Below are 14986 nucleotides of genomic sequence, written 5' to 3' on the forward strand. Positions count from 1 at the left end.
TTTGAGGGTACTGCCTGTTCCATACCCCCCCTACTCCTCATCTAGCCTTTTAGGGGTACAAACAATAGTAATTGGGGCCTAGTGTGGTTGTGTACGTGTGATATACATACACTTTTTTTGGATCATATTTTCTATTCCGCTATTTAATCAAAAACCTTTGGGGATCAGTTAAATTGGGGGATAGTCTGTGTTGGTACGTGTGAGAGAGATCCACCTTTCCAAGTTGTTGGGGTTCATCTCATACTTCTGAAGGTTTGAGGGTGCTGCCTGTTCCATACCCCCCCTACTCCTCATCTAGCCTTTTAGGGGTACAAACAATAGTAATTGGGGCCTAGTGTGGTTGTGTACGTGTGATATACATACACTTTTTTTGGATCATATTTTCTATTCCGCTATTTAATCAAAAACCTTTGGGGATCAGTTAAATTGGGGGATAGTCTGTGTTGGTACGTGTGAGAGAGATCCACCTTTCCAAGTTTTTGGGGTTCATCTCATACTTCTGAAGATTTGAGGGTGCTGCCTGTTCCATACCCCCCCTACTCCTCATCTAGCCTTTTAGGGGTACAAACAATAGTAATTGGGGCCTAGTGTGGTTGTGTACGTGTGATATACATACACTTTTTTTGGATCATATTTTCTATTCCGCTATTTAATCAAAAACCTTTGGGGATCAGTTAAATTGGGGGATAGTCTGTGTTGGTACGTGTGAGAGAGATCCACCTTTCCAAGTTGTTGGGGTTCATCTCATACTTCTGAAGGTTTGAGGGTGCTGCCTGTTCCATACCCCCCCTACTCCTCATCTAGCCTTTTAGGGGTACAAACAATAGTAATTGGGGCCTAGTGTGGTTGTGTACGTGTGATATACATACACTTTTTTTGGATCATATTTTCTATTCCGCTATTTAATCAAAAACCTTTGGGGATCAGTTAAATTGGGGGATAGTCTGTGTTGGTACGTGTGAGAGAGATCCACCTTTCCAAGTTGTTGGGGTTCATCTCATACTTCTGAAGGTTTGAGGGTGCTGCCTGTTCCATACTCCCCCTACTCCTCATCTAGCCTTTTAGGGGTACAAACAATAGAAATTGGGGCCTAGTGTGGTTGTGTACGTGTGATATACATACACTTTTTTTGGATCATATTTTCTATTCCGCTATTTAATCAAAAACCTTTGGGGATCAGTTAAATTGGGGGATAGTCTGTGTTGGTACGTGTGAGAGAGATCCACCTTTCCAAGTTGATGGGGTTCATCTCATACTTCTGAAGGTTTGAGGGTGCTGCCTGTTCCATACTCCCCCTACTCCTCATCTAGCCTTTTAGGGGTACAAACAATAGTAATTGGGGCCTAGTGTGGTTGTGTACGTGTGATATACATACACTTTTTTTGGATCATATTTTCTATTCCGCTATTTAATCAAAAACCTTTGGGGATCAGTTAAATTGGGGGATAGTCTGTGTTGGTACGTGTGAGAGAGATCCACCTTTCCAAGTTGTTGGGGTTCATCTCATACTTCTGAAGGTTTGAGGGTGCTGCCTGTTCCATACTCCCCCTACTCCTAGCCTTTTAGGGGTACAAACAATAGTAATTGGGGCCCAGTGTGGTTGTGTACGTGTGATATACATACACTTTTTTTGGATCATATTTTCTATTCCGCTATTTAATCAAAAACCTTTGGGGATCAGTTAAATTGGGGGATAGTCTGTGTTGGTACGTGTGAGAGAGATCCACCTTTCCAAGTTGTTGGGGTTCATCTCATACTTCTGAAGGTTTGAGGGTGCTGCCTGTTCCATACCCCCCCTACTCCTCATCTAGCCTTTTAGGGGTACAAACAATAGTAATTGGGGCCTAGTGTGGTTGTGTACGTGTGATATACATACACTTTTTTTGGATCATATTTTCTATTCCGCTATTTAATCAAAAACCTTTGGGGATCAGTTAAATTGGGGGATAGTCTGTGTTGGTACGTGTGAGAGAGATCCACCTTTCCAAGTTGTTGGGGTTCATCTCATACTTCTGAAGGTTTGAGGGTGCTGCCTGTTCCATACTCCCCCTACTCCTCATCTAGCCTTTTAGGGGTACAAACAATAGTAATTGGGGCCCAGTGTGGTTGTGTACGTGTGATATACATACACTTTTTTTGGATCATATTTTCTATTCCGCTATTTAATCAAAAACCTTTGGGGATCAGTTAAATTGGGGGATAGTCTGTGTTGGTACGTGTGAGAGAGATCCACCTTTCCAAGTTGTTGGGGTTCATCTCATACTTCTGAAGGTTTGAGGGTGCTGCCTGTTCCATACTCCCCCTACTCCTAGCCTTTTAGGGGTACAAACAATAGTAATTGGGGCCTAGTGTGGTTGTGTACGTGTGATATACATACACTTTTTTTGGATCATATTTTCTATTCCGCTATTTAATCAAAAACCTTTGGGGATCAGTTAAATTGGGGGATAGTCTGTGTTGGTACGTGTGAGAGAGATCCACCTTTCCAAGTTGTTGGGGTTCATCTCATACTTCTGAAGGTTTGAGGGTGCTGCCTGTTCCATACCCCCCCTACTCCTCATCTAGCCTTTTAGGGGTACAAACAATAGTAATTGGGGCCTAGTGTGGTTGTGTACGTGTGATATACATACACTTTTTTTGGATCATATTTTCTATTCCGCTATTTAATCAAAAACCTTTGGGGATCAGTTAAATTGGGGGATAGTCTGTGTTGGTACGTGTGAGAGAGATCCACCTTTCCAAGTTGTTGGGGTTCATCTCATACTTCTGAAGGTTTGAGGGTGCTGCCTGTTCCATACTCCCCCTACTCCTCATCTAGCCTTTTAGGGGTACAAACAATAGTAATTGGGGCCCAGTGTGGTTGTGTACGTGTGATATACATACACTTTTTTTGGATCATATTTTCTATTCCGCTATTTAATCAAAAACCTTTGGGGATCAGTTAAATTGGGGGATAGTCTGTGTTGGTACGTGTGAGAGAGATCCACCTTTCCAAGTTGTTGGGGTTCATCTCATACTTCTGAAGGTTTGAGGGTGCTGCCTGTTCCATACTCCCCCTACTCCTAGCCTTTTAGGGGTACAAACAATAGTAATTGGGGCCTAGTGTGGTTGTGTACGTGTGATATACATACACTTTTTTTGGATCATATTTTCTATTCCGCTATTTAATCAAAAACCTTTGGGGATCAGTTAAATTGGGGGATAGTCTGTGTTGGTACGTGTGAGAGAGATCCACCTTTCCAAGTTGTTGGGGTTCATCTCATACTTCTGAAGGTTTGAGGGTGCTGCCTGTTCCATACCCCCCCTACTCCTCATCTAGCCTTTTAGGGGTACAAACAATAGTAATTGGGGCCTAGTGTGGTTGTGTACGTGTGATATACATACACTTTTTTTGGATCATATTTTCTATTCCGCTATTTAATCAAAAACCTTTGGGGATCAGTTAAATTGGGGGATAGTCTGTGTTGGTACGTGTGAGAGAGATCCACCTTTCCAAGTTGTTGGGGTTCATCTCATACTTCTGAAGGTTTGAGGGTGCTGCCTGTTCCATACTCCCCCTACTCCTCATCTAGCCTTTTAGGGGTACAAACAATAGTAATTGGGGCCCAGTGTGGTTGTGTACGTGTGATATACATACACTTTTTTTGGATCATATTTTCTATTCCGCTATTTAATCAAAAACCTTTGGGGATCAGTTAAATTGGGGGATAGTCTGTGTTGGTACGTGTGAGAGAGATCCACCTTTCCAAGTTGTTGGGGTTCATCTCATACTTCTGAAGGTTTGAGGGTGCTGCCTGTTCCATACTCCCCCTACTCCTCATCTAGCCTTTTAGGGGTACAAACAATAGTAATTGGGGCCTAGTGTGGTTGTGTACGTGTGATATACATACACTTTTTTTGGATCATATTTTCTATTCCGCTATTTAATCAAAAACCTTTGGGGATCAGTTAAATTGGGGGATAGTCTGTGTTGGTACGTGTGAGAGAGATCCACCTTTCCAAGTTGTTGGGGTTCATCTCATACTTCTGAAGGTTTGAGGGTGCTGCCTGTTCCATACTCCCCCTACTCCTAGCCTTTTAGGGGTACAAACAATAGTAATTGGGGCCCAGTGTGGTTGTGTACGTGTGATATACATACACTTTTTTTGGATCATATTTTCTATTCCGCTATTTAATCAAAAACCTTTGGGGATCAGTTAAATTGGGGGATAGTCTGTGTTGGTACGTGTGAGAGAGATCCACCTTTCCAAGTTGTTGGGGTTCATCTCATACTTCTGAAGGTTTGAGGGTGCTGCCTGTTCCATACCCCCCCTACTCCTCATCTAGCCTTTTAGGGGTACAAACAATAGTAATTGGGGCCTAGTGTGGTTGTGTACGTGTGATATACATACACTTTTTTTGGATCATATTTTCTATTCCGCTATTTAATCAAAAACCTTTGGGGATCAGTTAAATTGGGGGATAGTCTGTGTTGGTACGTGTGAGAGAGATCCACCTTTCCAAGTTGTTGGGGTTCATCTCATACTTCTGAAGGTTTGAGGGTGCTGCCTGTTCCATACTCCCCCTACTCCTCATCTAGCCTTTTAGGGGTACAAACAATAGTAATTGGGGCCCAGTGTGGTTGTGTACGTGTGATATACATACACTTTTTTTGGATCATATTTTCTATTCCGCTATTTAATCAAAAACCTTTGGGGATCAGTTAAATTGGGGGATAGTCTGTGTTGGTACGTGTGAGAGAGATCCACCTTTCCAAGTTGTTGGGGTTCATCTCATACTTCTGAAGGTTTGAGGGTGCTGCCTGTTCCATACTCCCCCTACTCCTAGCCTTTTAGGGGTACAAACAATAGTAATTGGGGCCTAGTGTGGTTGTGTACGTGTGATATACATACACTTTTTTTGGATCATATTTTCTATTCCGCTATTTAATCAAAAACCTTTGGGGATCAGTTAAATTGGGGGATAGTCTGTGTTGGTACGTGTGAGAGAGATCCACCTTTCCAAGTTGTTGGGGTTCATCTCATACTTCTGAAGGTTTGAGGGTGCTGCCTGTTCCATACCCCCCCTACTCCTCATCTAGCCTTTTAGGGGTACAAACAATAGTAATTGGGGCCTAGTGTGGTTGTGTACGTGTGATATACATACACTTTTTTTGGATCATATTTTCTATTCCGCTATTTAATCAAAAACCTTTGGGGATCAGTTAAATTGGGGGATAGTCTGTGTTGGTACGTGTGAGAGAGATCCACCTTTCCAAGTTGTTGGGGTTCATCTCATACTTCTGAAGGTTTGAGGGTGCTGCCTGTTCCATACTCCCCCTACTCCTCATCTAGCCTTTTAGGGGTACAAACAATAGTAATTGGGGCCCAGTGTGGTTGTGTACGTGTGATATACATACACTTTTTTTGGATCATATTTTCTATTCCGCTATTTAATCAAAAACCTTTGGGGATCAGTTAAATTGGGGGATAGTCTGTGTTGGTACGTGTGAGAGAGATCCACCTTTCCAAGTTGTTGGGGTTCATCTCATACTTCTGAAGGTTTGAGGGTGCTGCCTGTTCCATACTCCCCCTACTCCTAGCCTTTTAGGGGTACAAACAATAGTAATTGGGGCCTAGTGTGGTTGTGTACGTGTGATATACATACACTTTTTTTGGATCATATTTTCTATTCCGCTATTTAATCAAAAACCTTTGGGGATCAGTTAAATTGGGGGATAGTCTGTGTTGGTACGTGTGAGAGAGATCCACCTTTCCAAGTTGTTGGGGTTCATCTCATACTTCTGAAGGTTTGAGGGTGCTGCCTGTTCCATACCCCCCCTACTCCTCATCTAGCCTTTTAGGGGTACAAACAATAGTAATTGGGGCCTAGTGTGGTTGTGTACGTGTGATATACATACACTTTTTTTGGATCATATTTTCTATTCCGCTATTTAATCAAAAACCTTTGGGGATCAGTTAAATTGGGGGATAGTCTGTGTTGGTACGTGTGAGAGAGATCCACCTTTCCAAGTTGTTGGGGTTCATCTCATACTTCTGAAGGTTTGAGGGTGCTGCCTGTTCCATACTCCCCCTACTCCTCATCTAGCCTTTTAGGGGTACAAACAATAGTAATTGGGGCCCAGTGTGGTTGTGTACGTGTGATATACATACACTTTTTTTGGATCATATTTTCTATTCCGCTATTTAATCAAAAACCTTTGGGGATCAGTTAAATTGGGGGATAGTCTGTGTTGGTACGTGTGAGAGAGATCCACCTTTCCAAGTTGTTGGGGTTCATCTCATACTTCTGAAGGTTTGAGGGTGCTGCCTGTTCCATACTCCCCCTACTCCTCATCTAGCCTTTTAGGGGTACAAACAATAGTAATTGGGGCCCAGTGTGGTTGTGTACGTGTGATATACATACACTTTTTTTGGATCATATTTTCTATTCCGCTATTTAATCAAAAACCTTTGGGGATCAGTTAAATTGGGGGATAGTCTGTGTTGGTACGTGTGAGAGACATCCACCTTTCCAAGTTGTTGGGGTTCATCTCATACTTCTGAAGGTTTGAGGGTGCTGCCTGTTCCATACCCCCCCTACTCCTCATCTAGCCTTTTAGGGGTACAAACAATAGTAATTGGGGCCTAGTGTGGTTGTGTACGTGTGATATACATACACTTTTTTTGGATCATATTTTCTATTCCGCTATTTAATCAAAAACCTTTGGGGATCAGTTAAATTGGGGGATAGTCTGTGTTGGTACGTGTGAGAGAGATCCACCTTTCCAAGTTGTTGGGGTTCATCTCATACTTCTGAAGGTTTGAGGGTGCTGCCTGTTCCATACTCCCCCTACTCCTAGCCTTTTAGGGGTACAAACAATAGTAATTGGGGCCTAGTGTGGTTGTGTACGTGTGATATACATACACTTTTTTTGGATCATATTTTCTATTCCGCTATTTAATCAAAAACCTTTGGGGATCAGTTAAATTGGGGGATAGTCTGTGTTGGTACGTGTGAGAGAGATCCACCTTTCCAAGTTGTTGGGGTTCATCTCATACTTCTGAAGGTTTGAGGGTGCTGCCTGTTCCATACTCCCCCTACTCCTCATCTAGCCTTTTAGGGGTACAAACAATAGTAATTGGGGCCTAGTGTGGTTGTGTACGTGTGATATACATACACTTTTTTTGGATCATATTTTCTATTCCGCTATTTAATCAAAAACCTTTGGGGATCAGTTAAATTGGGGGATAGTCTGTGTTGGTACGTGTGAGAGAGATCCACCTTTCCAAGTTGTTGGGGTTCATCTCATACTTCTGAAGGTTTGAGGGTGCTGCCTGTTCCATACTCCCCCTACTCCTCATCTAGCCTTTTAGGGGTACAAACAATAGTAATTGGGGCCTAGTGTGGTTGTGTACGTGTGATATACATACACTTTTTTTGGATCATATTTTCTATTCCGCTATTTAATCAAAAACCTTTGGGGATCAGTTAAATTGGGGGATAGTCTGTGTTGGTACGTGTGAGAGAGATCCACCTTTCCAAGTTGTTGGGGTTCATCTCATACTTTTGAAGGTTTGAGGGTGCTGCCTGTTCCATACCCCCCCTACTCCTCATCTAGCCTTTTAGGGGTACAAACAATAGTAATTGGGGCCTAGTGTGGTTGTGTACGTGTGATATACATACACTTTTTTTGGATCATATTTTCTATTCCGCTATTTAATCAAAAACCTTTGGGGATCAGTTAAATTGGGGGATAGTCTGTGTTGGTACGTGTGAGAGAGATCCACCTTTCCAAGTTTTTGGGGTTCATCTCATACTTCTGAAGATTTGAGGGTGCTGCCTGTTCCATACTCCTCCTCCTACTGCTCAACCATCCTTTTAGGGGTACAAACAATAGTAGTTGGGGCCTAGTGTGGTGGTGTACGTGCGAGATACATACACTTTCTTTTTGATCATATTTTCTATTCCGCTATTCAATAAAAACCTTTGAGGATCAATTGAATTGCGGGATAGTCTGTGTCGGTACGTGTGAGATCCACCTTTCCAAGTTTTTGGGGTTCATCTCATACTTCTGAAGATTTGAGGGTGCTGTCTGTTCCATACTCCTCCTACTCCTCATCCATCCTTTTAGGGGTAGAAACAATAGTAATTGGGGCCTAGTGTGGTTTTGTACGTGCGAGATACATACACTTTTTTGGATCATATTTCCTATTCCGCTATTCAATAAAAACCTTTCTAGGGCAAGATCTTAAATTACAGAAATATGAGGAGACCGTCAAATAAGGGCCGTGGCCTGGGTCGTGGTGCTGCTGGTAGAGCTCCTGTTGCAAGGAGAGGACGTGGTCGATCTGTGCCAGCTACACGCACAAGTGAAACACCTTCCTCAAGTGTGAGTAGGCGACAGAACCTGCATCAGTATTTGGTAGGGCATCAAACGCCCCTAGAAGTGATGAGGCCAGAACAAGTTGAGGCGATAGTAGATTGGTTTGCTGCTGACAGTGCCTCCAGTTCCTTCACATTGTCTCCCACCCAGTCTACTGCAGAAAGGTCAGAGTTGGCACCTGCAGCCAATGTCCAACCGTCTTTCACCTCACCCCCTTGCAAATCAGGCCAGCAGTCTGAGCCCCAAGCCATACAGCAGTCTCTTATTCTTTTTGAGGACTCTGTCAGCAGGGTTTCCCAGGGCCATCCACCTAGCCCTGCCCCAGAAGTGGAAGAGATTGAGTGCAGCGATGCCCAACCACTTATTTCTCAAGATGAGTACATGCAAGGATCATCGCAGCACGTCTCCGATGATGACGAAACGCAGGTGCCAACTGCTGCGGCGTTCAGCATTGTGGAGACCGACAAGGAGGGCAGGGGTGAAGACTGGGTGGAAGATGATGTGGAGGACGATGAGGTCCTCGACCCCACATGGAATGAACGTCATGCAGGTGACCTGAGTAGTTTGGAGGAAGAGGCGGTGGTCGCACAGAGCCACCAGCACAGCAGAAGAGGGAGCAGGGTGCAGAAGCGGAGCGGCCGTGCCCTAGACACTACGCCCGCTACTGCCCAACGCAGCAAGGGAACGAGCGCACCAAAGTCAGCTCAAAGGAGTTCTCTAGCGTGGAAGTTCTTTAGAAAATGTGCTGATGACAGGACACGAGTGGTTTGCACCCTGTGCAATCAGAGCTTGAAGCGAGGCATAAACCTTCTCAACCTGAGCACAACCTGCATGATCAGGCATCTAAGTGCAAAGCACGAGCTGCAGTGGAGTACACACCTTCAAAACCAAGAAACGTCTCTGGCTCATCCTGCTTCCTCTTCTGCTGCAGTCTCGGCCGCTCCAGCCACATCTGTAGTGATACCGGCACCTGCCACCCCGCAAACAGACGATCTGTCAGCAACACCACCACCTGGGTCACCAACAACCATCTCCACAATGTCCCGTGGAAGCGTTCAGCTTTCCATCTCCCAAACACTTGAGAGGAAGAGGAAGTACCCCCCTACCCACCCGCGATCCCTGGCCCTGAATGCCAGCATTTCAAAATTATTGGCCTTTGAAATGCTTTCATTCCATCTGGTGGAGACGCACAGTTTTAAAAACCTTATGTCGGTGGCTGTCCCACAGTACGTCGTGCCCAGCCGCCACTACTTTTCCAGGCAAGCCATCCCTTCCCTGCACAACCAAGTGGGGGAAAATATCAGGTGTGCACTGCGCAACGCCATCTGTGCCAAGGTCCACCTAACTACGGATACGTGGACCAGTAAGCACGGTCAGGGGCGTTATATCTCCCTAACGGCACACTGGGTAAATGCAGTGGCGGATGGGCCTGAGGCGGATAGCAATTTGGCGCATGTCCTTCCACCACCGAGGATTGCAGGGCGCTTCAGTTTGCCTCCTGTTCCTAACTCCTCCTACTCCGCTTCCTCATCCTCTACCGCCTCCTCATCCGGACAGCGTAACACCTTCACCACCAACTTCAGCACGGCCAGGGGTAAACGACAGCAGGCAGTTTTACAACTTGCCTGTTTGGGGGACAAACCACACACCGCGCAGGAGTTGTGGAGGAGCATGGAACAGCAGACAAATGAGTGGTTGCTGCCAGCGAGCCTCAAGCCCGGCCTGGTGGTGTGCGATAACGGGCGAAATCTCATAGCAGCTCTGGGCCTAGCCGGTTTGACGCACATCCCTTGCCTGGCGCATGTGCTGAATTTGGTGGTGCAGAGGTTCCTTAAAAACTACCCCGATATGTCAGAGCTGCTGCAGAAAGTGCGGGCCGTTTGTGCGCACTTTCGGCGTTCTCACCCTGCTGCTGCTCGCCTGGCAGCGCTGCAGCGTAACTTCGGCCTTCCCGCTCACCGCCTCATATGTGACGTGCCCACAAGGTGGAACTCCACCTTGCACATGCTGGAAAGACTGTGCGAGCAGCAGCAGGCCATAGTGGAGTTTCAGCTGCAGCACGCACGCGTGAGTCGCTCTGCGGAACAGCACCACTTCACCACCAATAACTGGGCCTCCATGCGAGACCTGTGTGCCTTGTTGCGCTGTTTTGAGTACTCCACCAACATGGCCAGTGGCAATGACGCCGTTCTCAGCTTAACTATCCCACTTCTATGCCTCCTTGAAAAAACAATTCGGGCGATGATGGAAGAGGATGTGGCACAGGATGAGGAGGAGGAGGAGGATGAAGAGGTAACATTTCCAAGGCTTTCAGGGCAGTCATTCGCAAGGGGCTCCGAGGGTGGGTTCCTGCACACGCAAACGCCAGGGACGCAATTGTCCAGCAGGGGCACAGTTCTGGAGGATGAGGAGGATGAGGAGGAGGAGGAGCTGGAGGAGGAGATGGAACCATGTTCACAGCAGGGTGGCACCCAGGCCAGCTCATGGCCATCACTGGTGCGTGGCTGGGGGGATACAGAGGACACGGACGATACACCTCCCACAGAGGACAGCCTTTCGTTGCCTCTGGGCAGCCTGGCACACATGAGCGATTACATGCTGCAGTGTCTCCACAACGACCGCCGAGTTGCCCACATTCTAACTTGTGCTGATTACTGGGTGGCCACGCTGCTGGATCCCCGTTACAAGGACAACGTACCATCCTTAATTCACTCACTGGAGCGCGATCGCAAGATGCGCGAGTACAAGCGCACGCTGGTAGACGCCATGCTGCTGGCATTCCCATCTGACAGCGGGGCCACAGTGGAAGCACAAGGCAGAGGAGGAGGAGGAGGAGGTCGCCAACGCAACCAGGGCACCGCCAGCACCTCAGAAGGCAGGGTTAGCATGGCCGAAATGTGGAAAAGCTTTGTCAGCACGCCACAACAAACAGCAGCACCAGCAGCTCAGATGGAACGTCTTAGCAGGAGGCAGCATTTTACCAACATGGTGGAGCAGTATGTGTGCACACGCCTACATGTAGTGAATGACGGGTCTGCCCCCTTCAACTTCTGGGTCTCCAAATTGGGCACATGGCCTGAGCTTGCCCTTTACGCCTTGGAGGTGCTGGCGTGCCCTGCAGCCAGTGTATTATCTGAACGGGTATTTAGCACGGCTGGGGGCGTTATAACAGACAAGCGCAGCCGCCTGTCCAGATGTGGACAAGCTCACGTTCATTAAAATGAACCAGGCATGGATCCCACGGGACTTTTCCGTACCTTATGCAGAATAGCAATGGATACCGACCTTACCCACCCATTGTTCCATTTTTGCTCTTTCTCACTCTTTTGGGGTGTACCCTCATTTAAAATTTTTGAAAAGAAGCAGTGTTGGCTACCTCGTCCTCCTCCTCAGGGCCAGATTAATGTAGGGGCTATTGGAGCTGCAGCTCCAGGCCCCTACCTTTTATATAGGCCCCGGGTTGGCCATATTCACTGTTACCGCTCTTCTGTCACTTGTAAACACAGAAGTCTGGCTTCTATGCTCGCTTCCCCAGGCAGCACCCTCAGAACCTCCCCACACAGCGTGAAGGCCGGACAAGGAGGGACAGTTGGCGATGCATGGATGTGTTTATGGGCTTCAGAGACAGCATCCCATGTTGAATTAGGCATGCATGGCTGCACCCTTCCTCCTCTGGGTGCATGGCAAGGCACGGCCCTTAAGGCCCTTCAAAATCCTCAGCACCAAGCCCATGATGCTGTTAATCCGGCCCTGGTCCTCCTCCACCGCCGCTTCCACCTACACCGCCCATAGGTGTGCGCAGCCTATTGCATTAAGGTGTGCACCCCAAAGTTGAAATACACATGCATGTGTTTGCCAGCAGGGAGAGTAATGTATCGGGGCCATGTACCTGTAGGCAAGGAGAAATAGAGCAGAGCAGGTCCCAGGGAGATCTTTCCCATCTCCTCACTGGCAATGCTATGTGCCCTAGGTGATTAGGGTGTGCCCAGGCACACCCAGCACACCCTGTGCGCACGCCTATGTCACCGCCACATCCACCACCACCTCAACCTCCCTCCTACTCCATATGGGCCTCGTCCTTCAGAGATGAAGAAGAACATTGTTTTATTTTTCTGTTTTTTTTTGTTGTTTTAAGTTATTTCCCTATCCACATTTGTTTGCAGAGCACTTGCCATGCTCTTAATTACGTTTTGCTGCCATTTGCAGCACTCTAGCCCTTTCCTTTGGTGTTTTAGAGCCATTTTAGTGCCTTAAAGTTCGGGTCCCCATTGACTTCAATGGGGTTCGGTGTCCGGGAAAAGTTCGGTAAAAGTCCGGGACACGGACCCGGACTTTTTTTTAAAGTTCGGCCGAACCCGTCGAACACGGACATCTAGGTGTCCGCTCAACCCTACTCCTAAACAATGAGTCTGGTTTAATAAAGGAGCTGAGAATATTCTCACAATAAACTATGTGGATATTCACTGTAATTATCCAATCATGTGTAGATGAAATAAGTAAACAAGGATTTGCTTTTCACATGATTGGATAATTGAAGTGAATTCTCTTTTTTTAAATCAGCTTCATTGTCTGCTAGACAAAATCTACTTATGCATTATATGCGTTATGAAGTACATTATTTATGCTGTGAAATTAAATTAAAATTTAAAAAAATTATTTTTTTTTTGATAAAATATGGGTACTTAGTCTTCTGTTAAACAAGAAAGAGCACCCTAGCCATTGCCATTGATCTTCCTTTTCGTGCCGCTTTTTTACTATGTTTGCTTGTATATTATGTATGTCACAGCATCTATTTGTGTCAGTATACAAACTTATATTAGCTTTAGTATGGTATTGTATTTGCAAATCTAACCGATTCACTCATCCACAGCATGGGTGAATTAATCTTGCGTTGGCCATTGCTGCATTTATAAGGGGGGGGGGGAAAGGGCCATTGCCCTGGGCTCCCCTGCCAGGGGAGCTTCAGACTTCCTTTATAAAAAATGTAATCGTTAAAAAAATTGTTTTATTAAAAAAAAAAAGTATGTGTGGGTGTCAGGATATAGAACAGTTAAGCCTGACTTCAGAGGAATAGATAGGGATGAGGGCTTCTGGCAGATGTTTTACATTTCAACGTCTCAAATTATTTTACTATTCAAGATGTTTGTTTTACCATGACTGTGTCATGAAATGTATTGCCTGGTTTATGAGAGACAAGTGGGTGGGACAAGGGAAAAGTTTGAAAAATGTTGTATAGTGCCAGACAACAGCCTCCAACCCCAATGTGTGGGAGAGAAGTTAATGACCAGCATCAATTTATCACAGTGAGAAACATGAAAGAGAAGCTCACTCCCCCACTTGACCCTTATTGGGTCAAGGGGCAAATTTAATACTCCACAATCTCAAAAAGAGTAAAACTTTGTTAGCAAGTTTTACCCAAAATTATGAGATTGGTCAAATTTAGGATAGGTGTGGCCCTGGATCGGAATTCGCGCCAGTGTCTAGTCTAAATCGCGCCAGTGTCCAGACTAAATCAGCAGATTGTAGAGGACCTTCCTTCCTTATGTGTCTTGGCAAGAACCTAACTCAGAATCTAAATTATATTTTTTTAAAACAAATGCAGTTTATCATTTATTTCAGTCACTTTTTGATTTGTCATATAATTTAATGTTGAGGGACCCCCCAAACTTGAACTGCATTTTTTTAATTCAACTTTTACATCGTTTTATTAGGCTCCAAGAAGCCAGAGGAAAGCAATGCACATTACTGTGCTTTAGCCCTTTTTTTCTCTATAGCCTGATATGGTCATACCACTGCTTTTTATATGCACCCCTTTTTGTTAAGGTTTATTTTACATTTAGGGATAGACCAGGTCAGCGATATTTCGTTATTGTTCCTTTTACTTTTTAACATCAAATGCCCCACACCAGGCCTTCCAGTACATTTTGGGGAAAGAGAGTTCCTTAGTTCTACTGATCTATTGACATTTCACACTACTAATGTCAGCTTTTCATTCTAACCTGTATTATGTAGAATAAGGTTAACAGTGAAAAAAAGATAAAGTGCAATATGGGTGTATTGCAATAAATATGAAAGTTATTATTAAAATCTTTTATGATTTGTATGCCTCACTTCTACCTTATTCACAGGTTCAGCCACTTCCTAAATTGGAGCAAAATCATCCTATACTTTACAGCTGAAAATGGCACCATCTTAGCCTCCATTTAGATCTGCAGATGCCATGGTGCTTCACTTGTGAGCAGCTATGACACCAGCAATTTGAGGGCTTGAAAGTTTGGTTGAGGTCTGATATAAGCACACTATCGATAGCGACAATTATCATCAGAGGCATGTCTTGAATGTAAGTGATTTAGGAAACAGTTTAGTCAGTGGATTTAGTTCTGTTTTAACCACTTAAGCCCCGGAAGATTTTACCCCCTTCCTGACCAAGGGGTATTTTGTGATTCGGCACTGTGGGACTTTAACGGACAATTGCGCGGTCATGCGACGCTGTACCCAAATTAATTTGACGTCCTTTTTTTCCCACAAACAGAGCTTTCTTTTAGTGGTATTTGATCACCTGTGCGATTTTTTGATCATGCACTATAAACAAAAAATGAGCGACGATTTTGCAAAAACAAC

Source organism: Pelophylax lessonae (genome assembly GCF_965119305.1).
Source record: "Pelophylax lessonae genome assembly, chromosome: 5".
Taxonomy (NCBI): Eukaryota; Metazoa; Chordata; class Amphibia; order Anura; family Ranidae; genus Pelophylax; species Pelophylax lessonae.